Source organism: Lynx canadensis, chromosome Y, assembly GCF_007474595.2.
Source record: "Lynx canadensis isolate LIC74 chromosome Y, mLynCan4.pri.v2, whole genome shotgun sequence".
Classification (NCBI taxonomy): Eukaryota; Metazoa; Chordata; class Mammalia; order Carnivora; family Felidae; genus Lynx; species Lynx canadensis.
Window position 1 is genome coordinate 929,717 of NC_050200.1, and position 23,081 is coordinate 952,797.

General features: G+C 39.8%; 2 pseudogenes; one reads left to right on the forward strand and one right to left on the reverse strand.

The window, feature by feature from the left end:
- LOC115508046 overlaps positions 1-23,081 on the reverse strand; it is a 150,046-nt pseudogene that overhangs the window by 81,751 nt on the left and 45,214 nt on the right.
- LOC115508103 lies at positions 4,997-22,076 on the forward strand (annotated as a pseudogene).

The following is a 23,081-nucleotide window of genomic DNA, read 5'->3' on the forward strand; positions in this document are numbered from 1 at the left end:
ATTGTCAGCTCCTCTCAGGGTCAGCAGTGGGTCAGGCTGTACGGCTGAGTGGGTCAGGAGGTCCCCAAGGGGCAGGCATGAGTTCACCCAGTGAGGGTCTGGAGGTTCTAGCGAGCGGGTCTTCAGGTGATCTGAAGCAGGACGCGCAGTCACGGAGAGAGAGTGTGAGTTCACTTGGAGCAGGACTCAAGGTCACCCAAAGTGTGGCTCTGCTCAACTGGAGCAGGACTCGAGGTCACCCAGATCAGGGCACGTGCTCACCCAAAGCAAATCTCATGCTCCACTGGAGAGGGGCTCCAGGTCACCCTTGGCATGACTGGAGTTCCTACAGGGAGGGTCACCAGGTCACAGGGAGTGAGGCTTCGTGCACCGGGAGTGGAGCACAAAACAGGGAGGGAGGGCCCGTGTTTGCCCTGGTCAGGGCTTCAGTTCGCCTAGAGTGTGGCACTAGCTCACACAGAATGGAGCACCAGGTCACTGAAGCACAGCTCGAAGTCACCACAGCAGGGGCGGATCTCAAGGCCACACTCACAACTGTGTACACTTGAATCAGGGCCTGAGCCCTCTAGGAGCTGGGCTCTGGCCACCTGGAGCAGGGCTTGATCTCATACAGAACAGGTCTTGAGGTCAAGTGGAGCGAGCCTCGAGCTCGCATGGAGCTAGGCACCAACCCACCTGAGTGGGGCTCGATGTCACCTGGAGCTAAGCAGGAAGTCACAGGGAGCAGAGCTGGTGCTCAACCGCATAGGGGCTGGGGCTAACCCAGAACATGACTCTGGAGCGCTGGAGCCGGGCTGGAGGTCACTTGGGGCAGGTCATGAGGTCGTGAAGCAGGTCACCAGCTCAGATGACACCGGAGGGGGGCTCATTGACTCCCCCCAACCAGATGTGGGTCTCAAGGTCACCTGCACAACTATGTACACATGAATCAGGGCAAAGCTCACCAGGAATGGGGCTCAAGGTCACCTTAGCAGGGCACAGGTTCTCTAGGAGCGGGACTTGAGGTCACTCAAAGTGGGACACTGCTAACCTGGAGTGGGACTCGAGGTCATCAGGATCAAGCCGTGTCCTCAATGAGACAAAGGCTTCTTCTCAACTGGAGAGGAGCTCGAGCTCACCCTCAGCAGAGTTTGCGCTCCTCTGGGCTGGGTCACCAGGTCACAGGGAGTCAGGCTTCTAGGCACCTGGAGTGGAGCACAAAATCCTAAGGAACAAGGGCTCATGTCACCCGAATCAGGGCTTGAGCACACCTAGAGTGTGGCACTAGCTCACACACAACAGGGCAGGTGCTGACCTGGGGCATGACTAGACGTGCACCCCCACGCCCACCGGACGTGGCTCTCAAGTGCACTCTCAAGTGTGTACACTTTGAAGGCATATCAAGCAGGGCTCATGTGGCATGAGCGTATCAGCAGCTGGGCTCCAGGCCACTTGGAGCAGGGCTTCAGGTCCCTTGGACTGCAGCTCCAGTTCATACTCAGTGGGATGGGAAGTCATCTGGAGCTGGTCAGAACCTCATACAGAGCAGGGAACAGGTCCTCCAGAGCGGAGCTCCAGGTCAAACTGACTGGGGCCCCAGATCACGCCAGCGGAGGGGCACAAGGACACACAACAGTTGGCACGAACTCACCCAGAGCTTCAGAGGCATTCACTAGAAGTGGGGCACCAGCCATGTGGATCAGGACTTGAGTTCCCCCTGGTGTGGGGCAAGGTCTCACTGAGAAGGGAAGCAGGTCATCAGAGAGGGGCACGGGGTTAGCTGGAGTGGGCTTACCGATCCCCTGGAGCAGGGCTTGAACTCACCAGGAGCAGGACTCCGTGTCCCTTGGAACATGACTTGAGCTACCTGCAGAGGGACACGAGGTCACAGGAAGCGGCACTTGAAGGTCCCTGCAGCAGAGCACAGAATCATAAAGAGAGGGGCCCTTGGTAATGTGAAGAAGACTCAAGCTCACTTGCAGGGCACCTGGAGCTCACCTGGACAGTGGCCCTAGCTCACACAGAAAGGGACACGTGCTCAGCAGAAGTGGGGCTGGGGCAAAACCCGAGTGGGGTCTGAGGCCACATAGAGAGTGAGACAAGCTCACCAAGACAGAGTCTTGAGATCACCTGGCATGAGGCCACCCAGAGCATAATACAGGCTCATCAAAACTGGGCTCACACTCACCTGGGGATGGCTACCTCTCACTCTGAGAAAGGCTTTAGTCCACCCAAAGTGTGGCATGAGCTCACCAGGTGCTGGGGTCAAGGTCACCCAGAGCAGGGAAGAAGGCATATCAAGCAGGGCTCATTTCAATTGGAGACAGGCACAAGGTCACCCAGAACATGGGCTGAACTCAAGCATGGCTCGAGTGCACCTGGAGTGAAGCACGAGGTCATGTGGAGCTAAAAACAAGTTCACTGGGAGTGGGATTCAAGGTCACCCCAAACTAGGCTTTGCTCAACTGCAGTGGGACACAAGATCATTCATTAGGAGCTGAGCTAGAGATCACCTAGTGTTGGTCTGGAGGTTCTGCTGAGTGGGGCACAAGGTCACACAGAAGAGGGCACGTGCTCACGAGAAGTGGGACTGGTGCAAAATCTGAGCAGGGCCTGAGGTCACCTGGAGCAAGACAAACTCACCAGAGAAGTTCTCGTGCTCAACTGGAGAGGGGCTCCAGGTCACTGGGAAAAGTATCCATGCTTAGGCAAAAAGGGGCTTGAGGTTGCCCGGAGTGGAGCATGTTGACACCCCGAGCGGGGCTGGTGCTCACCTGGAGTGGAGCATGAACTCACCCTAAGTGGAGCTCATGGTCACCCGGAGGGTGGTATGAGGTCACACGGAGCACGGTCTGTATTTAGCCGGAGGGCTGCTGGAGCCCACTCAGAATGGGCATTGAGCTCATCCAGAGCAGGACTCAAGCCCACCAGGAGCAGGACTCATGCTCACTGGGAGCGGGACTTGAGCTCAAAAGACAATGAATCAAAGGACATGAGTTCAAACATACCAGGGCATGAGGTCACCTGAACCAGCGCTCATATTTAGCTTTTGTAGGCCCACTCTAACTCAGTGTGGGGCTCATGCCCACCCATAACTGGGCTTTGTGCTTACCCTGAGAGGGGTTTGTGCTCACCCTGAGCAGGTCACAAGTTTAACTGGGCCAGGATAGAAGTCACCCAGAGCAGGTTTATCGGTGACCCAGAGCAGGGCACAAGGTCACACAATGTAGGGCATGACGTCACAAGCAGTGGGGCATGACTCAACCGGAGTAGAGCAGAAACTTACCTTAATGGAGTCTGAGCTCATACAGAGCAGGTTATGAGCTCAGCTGAATTAGGACACAAGCCCATTAGATATGGGACTTCAGTTATTTGGAATAGTGCTTCAGCTCACCTGGAGCTGGGCTTGAGGTCACCTAGAGCAGGGCACAAGGTCACTGAGAACAGGACAGGAACTTACCTGCAGCAGAACTTGTGTTCACCCAGAGCGGGGCTCGAGGTCACTAGGAGCAGGGCACGAGGTCACATGCAGCAGGGCACAAGATCACATAGAGCAGGGCTTGTGTTTACCAGGAGTGAGCTAGAGATCATTCAGAGCAAGACTGAAGCTCACCCCAGATCAGGGCTTGAGTTCACCCAGAGCAGGTTTGAAGTCACCCAGAGTGTAGCTCAAGGGCTGGTACTCACACAGAGCAGGCTCATGCTAACCTGGAGCAGGGTTCATGCTCACACAAAGTGGGAATAGACCTCATCCAATGAGGGACTCAAACTCACAAACCGTGAGGTCATACCTGAGTCAAAGTCAGATGCTTAAACAATCGAGGCATCCAGGTGCCTGAGATTTCATATTAAAAGTATCAATTTCTAAAAAAATTTTCCTAGTCCAAATCATTAAAATTCCATTCTAAAGAATCTCAACTCTAAAAAGTACCATATGAGTTGTCTTCCCTTCTCTCTTGGTAAATATGCAGAGGTGGCATTTAGCAGACATTAATGCCAAGTACTTAATCTTTGAAAACCCTAGAATGTTTACATTTGATATCTTAACTTACGTAGATTTAAGTTATATACGTCTGATATCTGAGACAAAAATACAGATTTACTAATCTTGTACCTTACATTTCCTTTTGCATATCTTCAGCTGAAAATTCAAGAGTGGTAATTTCAGTTTATTAACAGCAACAAAAATGAAAACTGAAAAAAATGTTTATTACTCAGAGTTGGTATACAAATGATTTTTAATGTCGTAGTGTTTAAAGTCACTGTTCTTAAAAAAAAAAAAAAAGAGGTTAGAGTGGGAGAGAGCCAAAGCATAAGAGACTGTTAAAAACTGAGAACAAACTGAGGGTTGATGGGGGGTGGGAGGGAGGGGAGGGTGGGTGATGGGTATTGAGGAGGGCACCTTTTGGGATGAGCACTGGGTGTTGTATGGAAACCAACTTGTCAATAAATTTCATATATATAAAAAATAAATAAATAAATAAATAAATAAAAATAAAAAAAACATAAAATAAAATAAAGTCACTGTTCTTAAAATGACTTAGTTGGTGAAATGTTATCAATTATGAAAAAATAAAATATAATTTAAAAATAGATATACTCTATCTCTAAATTCAACAATTGTGCATATCTTGCTGTCTCTGGGTTAACTCAATGTATAACTATATAATTATTGTGTGCAGAGTCTTTAGAAAATTCCTAAATTATTATATAGAGACAACCCCTTATCTCTTAAGATTAAGGTTACTGTCCCATATGTGCAAAAGACAGCTCCTCAGGATATATAATTTTCACAAAGAGAGTTCTCCAGCGAAGGAACATTTTGTGTAACGTTCTATATGTGTTTTACACAAACAGTTACAGATCATCATGATGAAAGACATTCCAGAAAGTTACAGACTTTATCTTAAGCTTTTACTATGTGCAAGCCTGTATGGCTTTAGTTTCATAGGAATTTAGGGAGGTTTATTTCATGTTTGAAAAAACATTTTTTTTTTTTTTTTAGGTTATTTGTCCAAGAGGCAGATGTATAATTTATACTCGACACAAAAACAAAGCCCATGCTTTGAAGTTTGGCCAAGTCATTCTGAACATGGTAAATGCTAAAGTATGGATTCGTTGAGAGCCCATGAACAGGGCCCACAATCATTAAAAGTTGGAGATTTTATTTATTAGCCTTCATCATCTAAATTCTCAGAAAATACAGTTAAAATATATGCTGTTATTCATTTGGATAAATGTCTTAAATTTTCATCTACCATCTTATACACAAACTTTGACTTCTCTACTTCTTATATATTTGCTAGAAATCTAAATAAGCCTCATCAAAACGTTTTATTTTTTAAATAAATTTATTGTCAAATTGGCTTACAGAAAACACCCAGTGCTCATCCCAACAAGTGCATTCCTCAGTGCCCATCACCCATTTCCCCCTCTTCCCCATCCTCCCATCAACCCTGTTTGTTCTCTGTATTTGTCTCTTATGGTGTGCCTCCCTCCCTCTCTGTTTGCAACTATTTTTTCCCCTTTCCTTCCCCCACGGTCTCCTGTTAAGTTTCTCAACATCCACGTATGAGTGAAAACATATGATATCTGTCTTTCTCTGACTGACTTATTTCACTCAGCATAATACCTTCCAGTTCCATCCATGTTGTTGCACATGGCATGATTCCATTCTCTCTTTGCCAGGTAGTATTCCATTGTGTACACACACACACACACACACACACACACACACACACACACACCACACAGACCACATCTTCTTTATCCATTCATCAGTTGATGTACATTTAGACTCTTTCCATAATTTGGCTATTGTTGAAGGTGCTGCTATAAACACTGGGGTACAAGTTTTGTTCCCCATGCATCCTATGCCGCTATGCATCACCACTCCTGTATCCCTTGGGTAAGTTCCTAGCAGTGCTATTGCTGGGTCATAGGATAGTTCTATTTTTAATTTTTTGTGGAACCTCCACACTGTTTTCCAGAGTGGCTGCACCAGTTTGCGTTCCCATCAACAGTGCGATAAGGTTCCCATTTCTCCACATCCTCACCAGGATCTGTAGTTTCCTGATTTGTTCATTTTAGCCACTCTGACTGGTGTGAAGTGCTTATGGATAGGAAGAATAAATATTGTTAAAAATGTCAATACTACCCAAAGCAATCTACGCATTCAATGCAATCCCAATCAAAATTGCACTGGCATTCTTCTCAAAGCTAGAACAACAATCCTAAAATTTGTGTGGAAACACAAAAGACCCCAAATAGCCAAAGTAATATTGAAGAAGAAAACCCAAATGGGGGGCATCTTAATCCCAGACTTTAGCTTCTACTACAAAGCTGGAATCATCAAGACAGCATGGTACTGGCACAGCAACAGACACACACAGACCAATGTAATAGAATAGAGAACCCAGAATTGGACCCACAAATGTATGGCCAACTAATCTTTGAAAAAGCAGGAAACAACATCCAATGGAAAAAAGACAGTCTCTTCAGCAAATGGTGCTGGGAGAACTGGACAGCAGTATGCAGGAGAATGAAACTAGACCACTTTCCTACACCATACACAAAAATAAACTCAAAATGGATGAAAGATCTAAATGTGAGACAGGAAACCATCAAAACCCTAGAGGAGAAAGCAGGCAACAACCTCTTTGACCTCAGCCACAGGAACAGCTTGCTCAACACATCTACAAAGGCAAGAGAACTGAAAGCAAAAATGAATTTTTGGGACCTCATCAAGATTAAAATCTGCTGCATTGCAAAGGAAAACACAAAAACTAAAAGGCAACAGACAGAATGGGAAAAGATATTTGCAAATGACATATCAGATAAAGGGTGAGCATCCAAAATCTATAAAGAACTTTATAGTAAAGGCTTTACCCACCCTTACAGCACACTCTCCTAGGGTCCATCTCATTTCATATTGAACACAGATAACCAGGAAAGACTCTGCCATTTAAAACCAATTTGTAAAGACCAGAAGAAATGGTAACGGATTCCTCAAAGAACAAAGCCAGTATATAGAAAAAAAAAAAAAAAAAAAAAAGAAAAGAAAAGAAATCTACAAGGAACGTGAAGAATAAAAAGAAATGACACAGCTAAGGGAAGAAAACACATTTCCAATATCTAACACAAGAGAAGCGGAAATGTGCTAACTGCCTGATAAAGAATTCAAAATAATTATATCAAGTAGCTCAGTGTATTATAAGAAAACATAGACAACTAAATGAAAACAGGAAGATAATATATAAACAAAATGAGAAGCTCAGCCAAAACAAAACAAAACAAACACACAAACAAGCACACAAAAAAACAAACAAAAACAGAAATGCTGGACAAGAAGAATGTAATAGTAAGTGAAAATTTCACTAGAGAGGTTCAAAACTAGATTGGTCAAGCAAAAGAAACAATCAGTGAGCTTGAGAACAGCTCACTTGAATTTATCCAGTCGGATGACTGACAAGAAAAGAAAGGAAGGAGAAAGGAAGGCAGGAAAGAAGACAAAGAGAAAGGGAAAGGGGAAGAGAAAGAGGAAGAAGAGGAAGGAAGGAAGGGACGGAGGGAGGGAGGGAGAGAGGAAGGAAGGGAGGGAGGGAGGGAAGGTGGGAGGGAGGGGGGGAAGGGGGAGGAGGAGGGGGGGGGAGGGAGGGGGGAGGAAAAGGAGAAGGGAGGGAGGGGGAGCAGGAGGGAGGAAGGAAAGAAAGGAGGGAGGAAGGAAGGGGAGACAGAAGGAGAGAGGGAGTGAGAGAGGGAGAGGAGAGAGGGAGGGAGGAAGGGAAACCAAACGGACCTGAGGATCCCACCAAGCTAAGCAAGATACACTAACCAGTATTCTGAGTCCCTAAAGTCCCAGAAGGAGGGAGATGAGAAGGGGCAGAATATCTATCTAAATAAATAATGGGGGGAAAGTTCTCAAATCTGGGGGTGCATAACTGTGAAGTCCAAAGAACCCCAAGTACATTGAGTGTAAAAAACTCTACATTGAGACATCTTATAATGAAATTATCAAAAGCCAAAGACCAAAACAAAACAAAGCAAAACAAGCAAACAAAACACCACCCCAATTTTTTAAATTACCAAGGGAAAAGCAACTATGACATAACAAAGCAGCCCCCAAAAGACTGTCAGAGGATTTCTCCGCCAGTGAAGTTGAATGTTATACCCAGAGTACTGATAAAGAATACTATAATTAATAACATTACTATATTATCTTAATATCAAAAGTTACCTTCATATCAAACGTTACCTTGATGTAAGTGGATTAAATCCTCAAACAAAAGACATAGTGTGGTAAGTCAGATTAAAAAAAAAAAAGTGCTTAGGGAGTTGCCCGTCTCTCTGTGGTCCCGTGGGGCTGGGCACAGCAGGTGTCTGGTCTGGCACCCAGTGCCAGGGTCTCAGTGGGTAAGCCGAGAGTCTTGGTGCCTCAGAATTTAGTCACATAGCAGTTGAGTATGCCTGGTACCAAAAGTAAGATAACTCAAGGCAGCAGAATTGAAATTGGAAGGTCATCAGCCACGAAAGACCTATTGGAGAAAGCACAGGATAGTAGATAAAATGAAGCAGTGTTTCATCATATGTATTTCGGCAGGCCTTCTGATATTCGACTAAAAAACATTAATTGCTCTTTCTACAGAGAATTGGTCATGCAGTATCAGTTAAGTCAAGGAAGTCATCCCCTATACGGTAAGTGTCTTCTATCCTTGATTACACTTGGGAAAATATTACTAAATATCCTCACACTAGGGATGAGAAGAAAAAACACCTATCAAAATTTTATGAAGTATTTTTGCATTTCATCAGCATTCACTGATCTTTTACTAAACATTTCCAATTATATCCTTCCTACTTCAGGGCTTTTGTACTTTTGGGTATTACATTTACTAAATATCACATCTGCCTATTTACTCCAATTATTTCTTTGACTTATGGCTTTTTGCTTTATCCAGTTTTCCTGATAGCTTGTACAGATTATTATCTGAATTTCTCTAAACCCACCAAGCTTGTATTTACATGCCAAAACTATTCTATTTTACTTCTTCACAGTAATTTTAATTTGGATTTCAGTCCTTGCTTATGTTTGGGAGACCCAGCCATCTACCAGAACTGAGTGTTTATTTTAGTCAATGTCCTTTATTTATTGGTATTCAGAGTTACTGGCTGTCATCTTCCATGGTGATTATTTTATTTATGGCTTTTATAAGCTTTGGTCAGAAGTGACTACATTGGTACAAGCTGTTAGGATGACTTCCTATATAAATGAGACTATCTTATATTTTCCGTTTTCATCCACTCCAGTTATACTAAGCACTCTAAAAAAATCTCTCTTGCCCAAGTCTGTTACCTGTTTTCTTGATAACTGGTTACCATTTGTTCTACTTCAAGTAATTTTACTCTTTTCCTTAAAGTACAGATTCCAGGGGCGCCTGGGTGGCGCAGTCGGTTAAGCGTCCGACTTCAGCCAGGTCACGATCTCGCGGTCCGTGAGTTCGAGCCCCGCGTCGGGCTCTGGGCTGATGGCTCAGAGCCTGGAGCCTGTTTCCGATTCTGTGTCTCCCTCTCTCTCTGCCCCTCCCCCATTCATGCTCTGTCTCTCTCTGTCCCAAAAATAAATAAACGTTGAAAAAAAAAATTTAAAGTACAGATTCCAGCATATATTGAATGAACATTCCATGGTTGTACTTTGTAGACATTGCTACAAATGTAGCATTGTACAATGCTACATTGTACAATGTAGACATTGTACTTTGTATTCATTGCTATGTTTATTGGTTTAATTGTCACAAGCTTAACTTAAAGACATTGTATTACCTGTGGCTCCGTTTGTCAACTAGAAATGCTCCTTCATTTCACTTACTTACAATTCATAATCTGTGCAAGGTGAGAAGCCTACATCAATAGTAATTTGTTAATTTTGTCATGTTAAAACTAACTAAAAATGACAACTACAGTCAGAATCATAATTATCAAATGAGAAAGAATGACGACTCATGACATATAAAGATTGAACTGAACTGAAGTTCCCCTCCCTAGGCCCAACTTTCATACCTTTTCAAAATTTGTTAAAAGGGGTGATGGTATTAAAAACAGAATAATTCCAGGAAAATGTTTTATGTGCATTCAGGAACACCATGTGTTATAAATATTAATTTAACACAAAATTAAAGTGACTTAAGATCTGGCTATACCAATTGCATGTTACCCAAAAAACTACTGGATGCAGATTGTTACTTAAGTCTGAGATTCATTGCCAATAATATATAAACTTAAACATTCTTATTAAATTCAAAGCAAGAAAAAAAAATCAATACTAATATTCAACTATCTGCTGTCAACAAGAGACTGATTTTAGCTTTAAACAAACACATCTGAAAGGAAAGTGGTGGAAAATAATAGTCCACAAAAATACAACCGAAAAAGAGCAGGAGTGACCATTCTTACATAAAATACGTAAAAATTTGTAAAGAGAAAAAAGGTCACTAAAAATGATAAGGGGATTGATTCCTTGTGAGATTATAACTATAAATATGTGTATTTCCAACACTGGAGCAACGAAATATGTAAAGCAAATAATATATCTGAAGGAAGGATTAGAAAGCAATGTAATAGTAGTAGGTATGTTAGTAGCCACTTTTTAACAATGGATAGATCATCCAGACAGAAAATAAAGACTGGACTTGAAAAACACAATAGACCAAATGGACCCAAAAGACATATGCCAAAGAGTCTGTCAAGTAGTAGCAGAAAGCAGGGGTGCCTGGGTGGCTCAGTTGGTTAAGCGTCTGACTTTGGCTCAGGTCATGGTCTCATGGCTTCTGGGTTCAAGCCCCGTGTCGGGCTCTGTGCTGACAGCTCAGAGCCTGGAGCCTGCTTTGGATTCTGTGTCTCTCTCTCTCTCTCTGTCTCTCTCTGCCCCTCCCTGGTTCACACTCTTTATCGCTCAAAAATAAACATTTAAAAAATAGTAGCAGAATACATATTCTTCTCAATCATACACAAAACAGGTCATATGTTAGGACATAAAGCAAATTTTGAAAATTTAAGAAAATTAAAGCCCATGTCAAATATCTTTTTGACTGCAATGGTATGAAACTGGAAATCCATCATAATAAAACTGGAAAATTCATAAACATGTGGAAAGTAAGCAACGGATTCCTAAACAATCAATGAGTCAGTAAGAAATCAATGGGGAAAACAAAAAGAAATGTCTTGAGCAAATGAAAATGAAAACACAAGAAACCAAAATTTATTGGATACAGCAAAAGCAGTATTTAGAGTAAAGCTGTACCGCTGGGAGCCTGAGACAATGGCAGAGTGTGAGGATCCTAAGCTCACCTCATCCCCCTCACACATCTAACCCAGAAAATGACTCAAAGCCCCAGAACAGTCTTTCCAGTTAATTGCAGAGGAGGCCATATCAGAAAACAGTAGGAGGGTCAGATACCCCATTAGGAACCAAATCTCTGTCAAGACTAATTGCAAATAAGGATAACAGCAGCACAGAGAAGGGAAAGGAAGGGACCTCACTCAAAGCCCCCAAGACTTGAGTAACCTGCAGTCAGAAGACCAGTACATAATATTTGGCTTTGAAAACCAGTAGGGCTCAACTGCTTGAGTTTTTACAAGCAGGGTGACTTAACTCCAGATACTTTAAAACTCAGTGCACTTGGCTCTTAGAGAACTGGAGGGTGACTGGAATCCCTACCCAGAAGAAGACAGCAAAACAAACAACACTGTTGAGACACAGCATAGAAGCAGCAGTTTCAAAAGTTCCTGGGGTACGTGGGAAAATCTGTTTGCTAATCTCAGAACATGCCCCATTCCACATGAGGCCCTTCACAGTGGTGCCTGACAGCAGGCAGCCCCAAGAGTGACCACTACTCCAAAGTCACTCCTGCCTTGGGGAGAGGTAAAGCTAACCAGACATGGTTCGGTTCTATGACAGCCCCAATAGAGGACTCACAGGCAGACATCTGGTCTGACTGCCACAAAGGGAGCCACTGCATATGAGTAGGCCGAAGGCAAACACAGCTCAGCTACAGGAGTAGGGTGCATGCAACAAACACAGAAGGCACGCCCTGTAGTGCCAGGGTGATCAGGGCGCATCAAACTGCAGGGCACTACAGGACCTGTTCTTCATAAGACCCCTACTTTCAAGAGTAGGAGACGGAGCTGACTTTCCTAACACAGAGAAACAGACACAAAGAGTGAGACAGAATGAGGAGACAGAGGAATATGATCCAAATGAAACAATAGGACAAAACCATAGTAAAAGTGCTAGCTGGCCCAGAGATGAGAATATGCCTCACAGAGAATTCAAAGTAATGGTAAGAAAGATACCCAATGGATTTGAGAAAAGAGTGGAGGACACTAGTCAGAGCTCCAACAAAGAGAGAGAACATAGAAAAAAAAATAACCCATCAGAGATAAGAACTCAGTGAAATAAAAAAAAATAAACTAGAGGAAATCGATGGCAAATTACAGGAGGCAGAAGATGGATTCACAAGCTGAAAGACAGTAAAGCAACACAGAAAGCAACCAAGCTGGACACAAATCAAAGACGGGAAGAAGAAGAATAGGCTAAGGGAACTCAGGGACACCATCACACATAACAACATTTGCCGTATGGGATCCCAGAAGGAAAAGAGAGAGAAAGGGAACATAAAACGGAAGGAAACAGAAATCCTGAGTCATACTCAAAAGCTAACATCATACTCAGCCAGGAGACACTGAGGGTTTTGTTGTTGTTGTTGTTGCTGCCGTTGTTATTGTTGTTGTTGTTGTCGTCGTCATTTTGTAAAGTCAGTAAAAAGATCAGGATGTCCAATCTCACCACTTTTATCCAACAAAGTACTGAAAATACTAACCAAAGCAATTGGGCAAGAAAATGAGATAAAGGCATGTAAGTTGGTAAGGAAGAAGTAACTTTCCCTATTTGCAGATGACACGATGTGATGACACAGAAAACCCTAAATATTCCCCCCCCCCAAAAAAAACCTATTAAAACTGGTAAATGAATTCAGCAAAGTCACAGAATACAAATTGATATACAGACATCTGTTGCATACTATACACTAATAATGAAGCAGTGGAAAAAGAAAATAAGAAAACAGTCACATCTACAAGGCACCAAGAATAATAAAATATCTAGGAATAAAGGAGAAGAGGTAAAAGACCAGTACTCCCAAAACTATAACGTATTGGTGAAAAGAAACTGAAGGAATCACAAACAAATGTAAAGATATTCCATGTTTACAGAGTAGAAAACCAATGTGGTTAAAAGGTCTATGCTATCCAAAGCAATCTACAGATCTAAAACAATCCCTATCAAAGTACCAACAGAACTAAAGCAACTAACCCTAAAGTTTGTACTGAACCACAAAAGACCCAAATAACCAAAACAGTCTTGAAAAGAAGAATAAACTGAAGGTATCAGAATCCTAGATTTCAAGATACACTACAAAGTTACAGTAATCAAAATAGTGCGGTAATGGCACAAAACAGATGCATAGATCAATGGAAAAGAATAGAAACTCGGGAAATAAATCCATGGTTTTAGGGCCAATGTAACCTACGACAAAGGAGGCAAGAATATACAATAGGAAAAGGACAGTCTCTTCAACAAGTGGTGTTGGGGGGTGCACCTTGCTGGCTCAGTTGATACAGCATGCAACTTTGGGTGCAGAGATTACTTAAAAATAAAATCTTTTCGGGGCGCCTGGGTGGCGCAGTCGGTTAAGCGTCCGACTTCAGCCAGGTCACGATCTCGCAGTCTGTGAGTTCGAGCCCCGCGTCGGGCTCTGGGCTGATGGCTCAAAGTCTGGAGCCTGTTTCTGATTCTGTGTCTCCCTCTCTCTGCCCCTCCCCCGTTCATGCTCTGTCTCTCTCTGTCCCAAAAATAAATAAACCTTGGAAAAAAAAATTAAAAAAAATAAATAAATAAATAAAATCTTTTCTTTCTCTCTCTCTCTCTCTCTTCTCTCTCTCTTTCTTTCTTTCTTTCTTTCTTTCTCTCTCTCTCTTCTTCTTTCTTTCTTCTTTCTTTCTTTCTTTCTTTCTCTCTCTCTCTCTCTCTCTCTCTCTCTCTTTCTTTCTTTCTTTCTTTCTCTTTTTTTTTTTAAATGGGGTTGGATACAGTGGATAGGAACATGCACAAAAAAGAAAGAAGAAACTAGACCACTTTCTTATACCATACAGAAAAAAACAAAACTCTACATGAATTAAGATCTAAATGTGAGATCTGAAACCGTAAAGTTCCTATAAGAAAACATAGGTAGTAATGTCTTTGACATTAGCCATAGAAATATTTTTTCGAGGTATGTCTCCTTTAGCAAGGGAAACAAAAGCAAAATTAAGCTATTGGGATTACACCAAAGTAAAAATGTTTTACACAGCTAAAGAAAGTGTCCATAAAGAAAAAGGTAACCTACTGAATGGGAGAATATATTTAACAAAACATATGCAATAAAAGGTTAATATCCAAACATATAAAGGACTTATAAATATGACCTCAGAAAAAGTAACAGTCCAATTAAAAATAGGCAAGGAATCTAAATAGAAATTTTTGTGAAGACTACATTATAGATGGCAATATATAGAAATATGTGAAGATGCTCAACATCACTCATCATCAGGGAACTTCAACTCAAAACCATGATGAGATATCACCATTAAAGTCAACAATCCAGGAAACAGATGCTGGTGAGCATGTGGAGAAAGGGGAACCCTCTTGCACTGCTGGTGGGAATGCAAACTGGTGTAGACACTCTGGAAAATAGTATCAAGGTTCCTCAAAAAGTTAAAAATAGAATGACCCTATGACCTAGAAACTGCACTACTAGGTATTTATCCAAAGAATACAAAAATACTGATTTGAAGGGACACATGCAACCTGAAATTTATAGCAACATTATCTACAATAACTAAATTGTGGAAAGAGCCCAATGTCCATTGACTGATAAATGGATAAAGAAGATATGGTATACATATACAATGAAATATTACTCAGTCATTAAAAAAAGAATGAATCGTGCCACTTGTAACAATGTGAATAGAGCTATAGACTATTATGCTAAGCAAAATAAGTCAGTCAGAGAAAAACGAATACTGTATGGTGTCAGTCATATGTGGAATTTAAGAAACAAAACAAATGAACACAGCAAGGAAGAGACTGAAAGAGAGAGGCAAACCAAGAATCCGACTCTTAACTCTAAAGAACAAACTGATGATTACCAGATGGGAGGAGTGTGGGGAATGAGTGAAAAAGATGATGGGGATTAAGGAGTGCACTTGGTGTGATGAGCACTGAGTTGTGTGTAGAATTGTTGAATCATTAGATAGTATACCTGAAACGAATATAACACTGTATGTTAACTGACTGCAATTTAAACGTTAAATTTTAAGGAATTTAAAAATTACTTGAAACTGTAATAGAAAAATGCTTCTTAAGACCGGCAGTGTTTTTTTGTTTTTTTGTTTTTTTTTTTTTTGATATGACAAAATAGCAAAAGCAACAAAAGCAAAATAAATTAAAAAAAAAAAGCATTTTCTCAAACTAAAAACTCTCCTTAGTAAAGGAAACAAAGAGACAGCCTTCAGAATGGGAAAATACATGCTAAGCATATATGTGATAAGGAGTTAATATCCAAAATATAGAAAGAACTCAAACAACTCATCAGCAAGAAAATAACCCAAGTAGAGATAATGGATAAAGGATCTGAATAGACATTTTTCAAAGACACACAATGGCCAACAATAATGTGAAAAGGTTTTCAACATCACCAACCATCATGGAAATGCAAATAAAAACAATATTTTAAACATAATTTATTGTCAAATTGGTTTCCGTACAGAAACAGACACATAAACCAATGGAATGGAAGAGAGACCCCAGAATTGGGCCCACAAATGTATGGTCAACTAATCTTTGACAAAGCATGAAAACAATATATTTTCACCTACCATTGTTAGATTGGGCCACTGTGAAAAAGGTAACTATTGACAAAGATGTAAGGCAAAGAGTACCTTTGTGCACTATTAATGGCAATGTAGATTTGTACAGCCACTATGAAAACACTGAAGGTAACTCAAAAAGCAACTATCATAGGAAACACTCAGAAATTTCTTCTGAGTATATTTCTAGAGGAAATGAAATCATCATCTGCACTCCTGGAGGAGATACGTGACTCCTATATCACTGCAGTATTATTCACAATAGTCACACAACGAACACAACCTAAGTATCTACCGATGAATAAGTAGATAAAGAAAATGTGGAATATATATATTTGGAATATTAGTCAGCCTTAGAAAAGAAGGCAGTGGTATCCTTTGAGACAATATGGATGAAACTGGAGGACATTATGCAAGTGATATGTCAAAGACTGAAAAATAAATGCTGTGTGATCTCATTTATAAGTGAAATTCTAAAAACCAAATCTTAACAGGCAGAGAGTATAATTGTTTTTACCAGGAAACAGGGGACAGGGGAAAGGAAAACATGTTGGTGAAAGGATACAAGATTCTGTCTTCACAGGATAAATAAGTTCAGGATATCTAATGTGCAACAGGATGACTACAGATAATACCGTATTTCACACTTGATATGCTGTGTATTGGTTTGTATACCTAAAATTTGCTGAGTGTGGATCTTAATTGTTCTCTCTTTAACACACACAAAAGTTAATTAACTATGTGGGTGACGTTAATTAGCTTGAATGTGGTAATTATTTCACAATGTGTATGTATACGAAAACACCATATTGTATACCTTAGGCTTATTTATCAGTTATCGCTCAGGAAACCCAAAAGAAAAAAGATGCACCAGAGAGCTCACTCACTCTCTCTGCTTCTTCATATACCAATGAAAAGCCATGTGAGATCATAGTGAAAAGGCAGTCATCTACAAGCTAGAGAGGCCTCACCACAAAACAATACAGCTGACACCATGGTCATGGACTTACTTACAGCCTCCTGCCCTGTGAGAAAATAAATGTCTGTTATTTAAGCCATCTAGTCTGTTATTTTGTTATCACAGCCAGAGTAGACTAATACAACATGTCAACAGAGCATGTTTCATTTTCGTTCACACTTCATTTTGCAAAATAACATTTCTGATTTTACTCATTTACACGTCTACTTAAATGGCATTTTGAAAAGTGTACTATAGGAGACATATCACCAGCAAGCACTGAAAGGAAAAGAAGTACAAAGTGAAGAGATGTGTTTGGAGTTTCAAAATTGTACTGAAAGAAAATATGCAGCTGTACACATCCATATATTTTATTAAAAGCTCTCAGCTATTATTTATTCAAATATTGTTTCTGTCTCTTTCTCTTTCCTCTTCTTCTGGGACTTCTATTTTGCATATTGATGTAGTCCCTTGGCTACTTTACTTTAGTTCATTTTTTATTTTCTTCCATTTTTCAGACTAGCTAATAGCAAGGGACCTACCTCCAAGTTCACTGATTCTCTATACTGCTTATTCAAATGTGATAACAAGCTCCTTACGTGTACTTTTCAGTTTATGCCCTCTTTACCAGCGTGACATCTTTTTGGTTTCTTTTTGTAATTTATGTATCTTTACTGCCATTCATAATTTATCATAGTATTGTTTTGCTATTTTCATTTATCTCTTTGAGAACATAGTTGACTTAAAATCTTTCTCTAGAAATTCCAGTATCTGAGCTTCCTGTAGTTTGCATCCCTTTTTTGTATGACATAATTTTTGTTTCTTTGTACAGCAGGTTTATTTTTTGTTAAAAACTGGATATTGTAAATATGATAATGTGAATCTAATAGAAACAGATTCTCTGCCCTCTGCAGGGTTTTGTTGTTGTTGTTGCTGCTCATTCAGGGTTGTTGATTCTTTGAGGAACTGCTTCGCCAGGCTGCCCATGACTCTGCATTAGATTTCACTTTCCAGGTTTTCCTAGTTATTTTGTTGTTGTTGTTCTATGCTCTACCATCTTTTGCCTGAGATGCAGGTTGCGAGTATCTTTGTCTTTAGGTGCTTTCAACAAATGCCACCTCACAGTGTACCCTGCCCTCCTCTTAGATGGGCAAAACAAAGGTAAGGAGACCCTTGAGCTGATCCCTAAGGGGATCCACAAACAAGTCAAAACATGAAAGTACAGTTCTTTAACACTAAGATCCATATTTCTCGTTTGCACCAGAACTTGCAACAGGAATTTTATCTCCATTGCTGCCACTACACTGTAGATTGGATGACTATAGACAGGTAAGTTAAAAAGTCACGTGCGTTCTTACCAAAAATCAATAGCTTTTTTATTCGTTAAAGGTTCTATGGTATTTTGGGGTTTTTATTAGATTCAGGCTACATAAAACCCAATTCTGATGGTTTTTCTTTTCCAGTTCAATTACTGCTTTATTGGAAGTGTGGAATTTGGGAATGCCCTACCCCATGATATTTGGTTATATGTCTCCTTAACAACCTAGTGAATTTTTTATTTAACCTAGTCAGTGCATTTTACTGATGTTACAGACACTTTTTGAAATTTACTTTTGTCTAGCAAGGTTTTATTCTACACTGTTTTTATCTTATTCTGCACTATTTTATCAAAATAATTGACTATAAATGTACATGCTGTGAGGATTACAAAGACGACTAGGAACTGCTTTCTTAATTACAGATGAGAACAGAGAACGCAAAAAGCCATTCTTATGGTAAAGGTGGTAGATTAAGGGGAAATACTAGGTATTTTCTATTTCTGCAGCAAAAAAAGTCCATCTAGAATTAATGTTAGCTAGCCAAATGGATATTTGTAAAGAGCCTTCTTTACAATTATAGTAACTATGCCTAAGCCTTGGAGAGGAGTGTCTAAGAGATAGACCAAAAGTTTTCCTGCAACAGAACTCAAGAGAATGCAGCAGAAATCCCTTCTATAGAAACATAAGGAATACAGATTTATGAAGTTAGTCCTCCTTACTTATTATGGTTTTACTTTAAAAATGTTATTAGGGTATGCCAATGAACTTTATTTATTTTCAAAGAAATGTTAATGACCTTGAGGAATTTTCATATTACACTGGTGGAAAGTAGAATACAAGATGTAGTTTTTGTAACAAACTAATTATTATGTCCCTTCTTGAATTGCAGATTTTATATTAAAATGCTGATAACTATAAATTTAATTCAAAATTTTTATAGCATAGAAATTAGTAATTTTAACCCAAAGTCTAATATATATTGGACAGATTTTTTTCATTATTTAAAACTCAGTCACTTAATACAGGGGACATACAGGAAAATAGAAATCTGAAATACCCTTGTTGTATCTTTCCTTTTACTAAAAAAAAAAAAAAAAAAAAAAGTACAATCAGTCTACTTGCTTATTGGGTAGGATATTTATAAGATAGTTACAACATTTCATTTGCTGTCTGCAAATAAAATCCAGTATGTCTGCACTTTATAGAAATAGTGTTTAAAATATACAAAGATAAATTCCTAGTTACAGTAGATTCTGCAAACTGAATATCATATCCTCCCAAAATGCCTTTTATACTTTAAAATATATACACACACACATTTCAATATATAAGATATAAAATATTCATGTTTTATATACACAAACATTTTGAGACATATATGTGGCTCTCAACTACAATTTCATTAGAGACTAATCTGTCTTGCAGTCTCAAAATGGAAATTAGTACTAACGACCATTAGTGCAGCGAAAAAATATATTTCTATTCCACCACTATTATTGGTAAATAATAGAATTAAGTTATTATATCAATTAAAAGATAATAACAAACACTTGCAAACTTTAAAAATTTCCGCACTACGTAAAAAAGGAATTATTTCTAAAAATCATTATTAATATTAGTTTTTATACTATTTCACCCAACTCAAGTTTACAAGGGATAAGAATACACCCTTAAATATCTTACAAGAAGCTTGAATAAAAAACTGCAGGATTAAATAAACATCTAATATGAATTCATCTGAAACTCAACCAAAATCTTTTTTTATAAATATTCTACAAAATTAGCAGTTAGAAACGCAATACCAAAATTATACTTTTTGTTAAATATTTATTGAAAACTTACTGTCTCTTAGAAGCTTAGTTATAAATTGTGTATATACCAGTAACTAAGATTCAAATTGTTCCTCTTTTAACAAAGCTATAGTTAAGGAGAGAAATTAACAAAGCAAAAATGTCTTAGATTATTTAAAAAAAAAATCCTGGGCACTTTCAGAACTTAAAAAGGTAACACAGAAGTAGAAAATAATTAAAATCTTGATAGTTTCATTCAGAAGCATGGGATAATGGCATCAACTAAAATGGAGAAACAGAAATGGAGAAAAATTAATACCACAAATTGGTAACAGCTGAAACGTAAAAGAAATGAGGGAAAGAATGTTTTAGATAGATAATATAAGAACTTATAGAAAAATGGTAGCAAAGGGATGAATTTGAGGAGTATAGTGATGTTCATTGGAACTTCCTACTTTCTCTGTATCTTAAGAAGCTCATGAGGTGAGTACTCACAGATGTTAACTAAATTTATTGTGCTTGTTATATAAATTTAATATATTTTGCAATATATACAAATATGTAGTCATTATATGTACACCTGAATCTAATATAATGTTTGTTGTATGTCAACTCTATCTCATTTAAAAAAAAAAAAGAAACTCAAGAGGAAAAAAAGGATAGCAGACCTTTGATATGTAGTTCAGGGACCTAATGATGAATAGATTTGACTGATCACTTTGGAATGATACATGAAGAAAGAAAAGGGACCTCTGTCTGAATCACTGAGTACTCTAACAACTAGAGGTCTATAGGATAAGAACAAAGGATACTGATATGTTAGTAGGAAAATCAAATAAAAGTGGAATGGCATAACCTAAAGTTAAATAATATTTCAGAATGGATGATGGAGTCAGTTTTACAAAATGCACCTAATAGGTTTGGCAATGTGTGGCAAGTGAAAATGAAATTTAGCAACAAGGAGGTATGACATCAGGTACCAACCAATAGGGCAAAAGCTTGAATAAGGAAGAGTTACAAAGAAAAAAAAAAAAAAGAAAGAAAGAAAATACCTTAAAAGGCTCAATGCATTGAGATCGTGTTATTCAGACAAATGAAGAAATAAGTGCAAGTGGGATATCTAGGACTGAGTAAGCATGCATAAAGAAAATAGAGAAAATAATCCCGTAGGTAGAAAAAAAACCGACGCAGCGAGCAAATAATAAGTAAGCAAATAAAGATCTTAAGCTATTAAATTTGAAGCAAACCTGAAGGGAATAAGCTTTAGACAGAAATAGAAAGACTATTTACAAATGCAGAAGATGTACAGTTTTGGTGGTGATTTCTCAGGAAAACAGAAACAAAAGAATTATGAATTAGGAAGTTGTCAGTGATGTCAGCAATATGCCAAATAAGAAAGCCCTCAACGTTAACAATTTGGCATCCATCCACAGACAAAAAACATCCTCATAAGAACTTCTGGATTCAAGTAAGAAATTACTACACCGAAGGAGTGACTGAGAAGAGCCCAAGGATGGGAAAAGCATTTTTGAGAAAGCAGGTTTGCATCTGGATGGCTGATTTGCTGATTGCTGTCCTGGCTATGACCCCCAGAAGCTCTCTTCCCTGGAGGATTCAGTTACAATTGTGTTTTGTTCTGGTCCTGTCACCAACACCTTATGCCAAGGGTTCCAAGAGGAGTCAGCCCACCTATGCATCAGGTAATTGACATACAGACTTTGGTCCTGGTTGTAGACATAAAAATAGCCTATGAACCAGCGCCAGGCCATGTTGGCCATGTCTGGGACGTACTGGAGCTACGTCCACCCAACTCAGTCAGACTGTTTTTGTGAAAGGGTCCAATGGCTGGATTAAAGCATGTCCCAGTCAGTCTGTAAACACTCTTGCTGTTACAGGAACCTAGAAAGAGACATTCCCATCTGCATCCCTAGAGATCCTGAAAGGACACTACTTGCAGCTCCAGACCCTCTAATCTTGGTCAGGGATTACTTCAGCCCACCCAGTGACATGGCAGAGGACACACCATCTGTCCTTCCAGCGAAGATCTACACACTGCAAGCTGTGCTGTAGAACTTGAGATAGCCCTTTGGTTCAGACCCAGTCCCTCCCAGCCATGGTCTAAAACCAATCCCGTCCTGCCAAGAACATGCACTAACCAGGGAGCAGACCTCCCAGAAGCCTGGTGAGAGCCATACTCATCTGCATACCTGGTTGTAGGCCCACTGTTTGAAGTCCTACCTGTGGACCCTGAGTGGACCCTTTCCCAGCACCATGCCACTGAACAACATACTTGATGTATGTCATCCACTCATGCATCATAATGGGTCCAAGCTCATCTTAACCCCTCACAGCAAGCCTGCCAACCATGAACCCAGTGCTGACCTTGCAATAGCCTTAACTGGCTCCAGTGCAGAACAACTACAATTTCAGAAGAAATCCCATCAGTTGGGGACAGGACAGGCAAAAGGTCTTACCTCCTAATACCAGTCTAGGAAGGTTGTAAGAGGTATCTACTCTTTCACATGCATACATACCAGTAAAAGGCTACATGGATCACAAATATCCCAGTCACATAAGACAAAAGAAAGTAATAAATCTCCATTTACTGAACTCAAAGAAATGGAGGTATATACTTTCCTGTCAAATAATTCAAATAATCAACTTTTAAGAAACAGAATGAAATCCAACAGGCAGAAAACTAAATGAAATCAGGAAAACAATACCTAAAAAAAAGAGAAGTATTGTATTTTATAATAAAATTATTATAAAGATCATTAAAAGCCCTTGTTTCTTAATAAATAGAAACCATTTTTTAAAAAGCAGCCCACAGAAATCCTGGAACTGAACAATACAATCACAAAACTGAAAAATTCATTAGGGCTTCATAGAAGAGTAGAACATGCGGAAGAAATCAGCAAAATGAAACAAAGACTGTGTGAAAAATCTCGAAAGTGGAAACAAGTTAAAAGAGTGAAGAAAACCTACTTGAATTACGGGACGCCATAGAGTAAACAAACCCATCACATCAAGGGATTCAGAAGGAGAAGACGATAAGAAAGGGATGGAAACTCACTT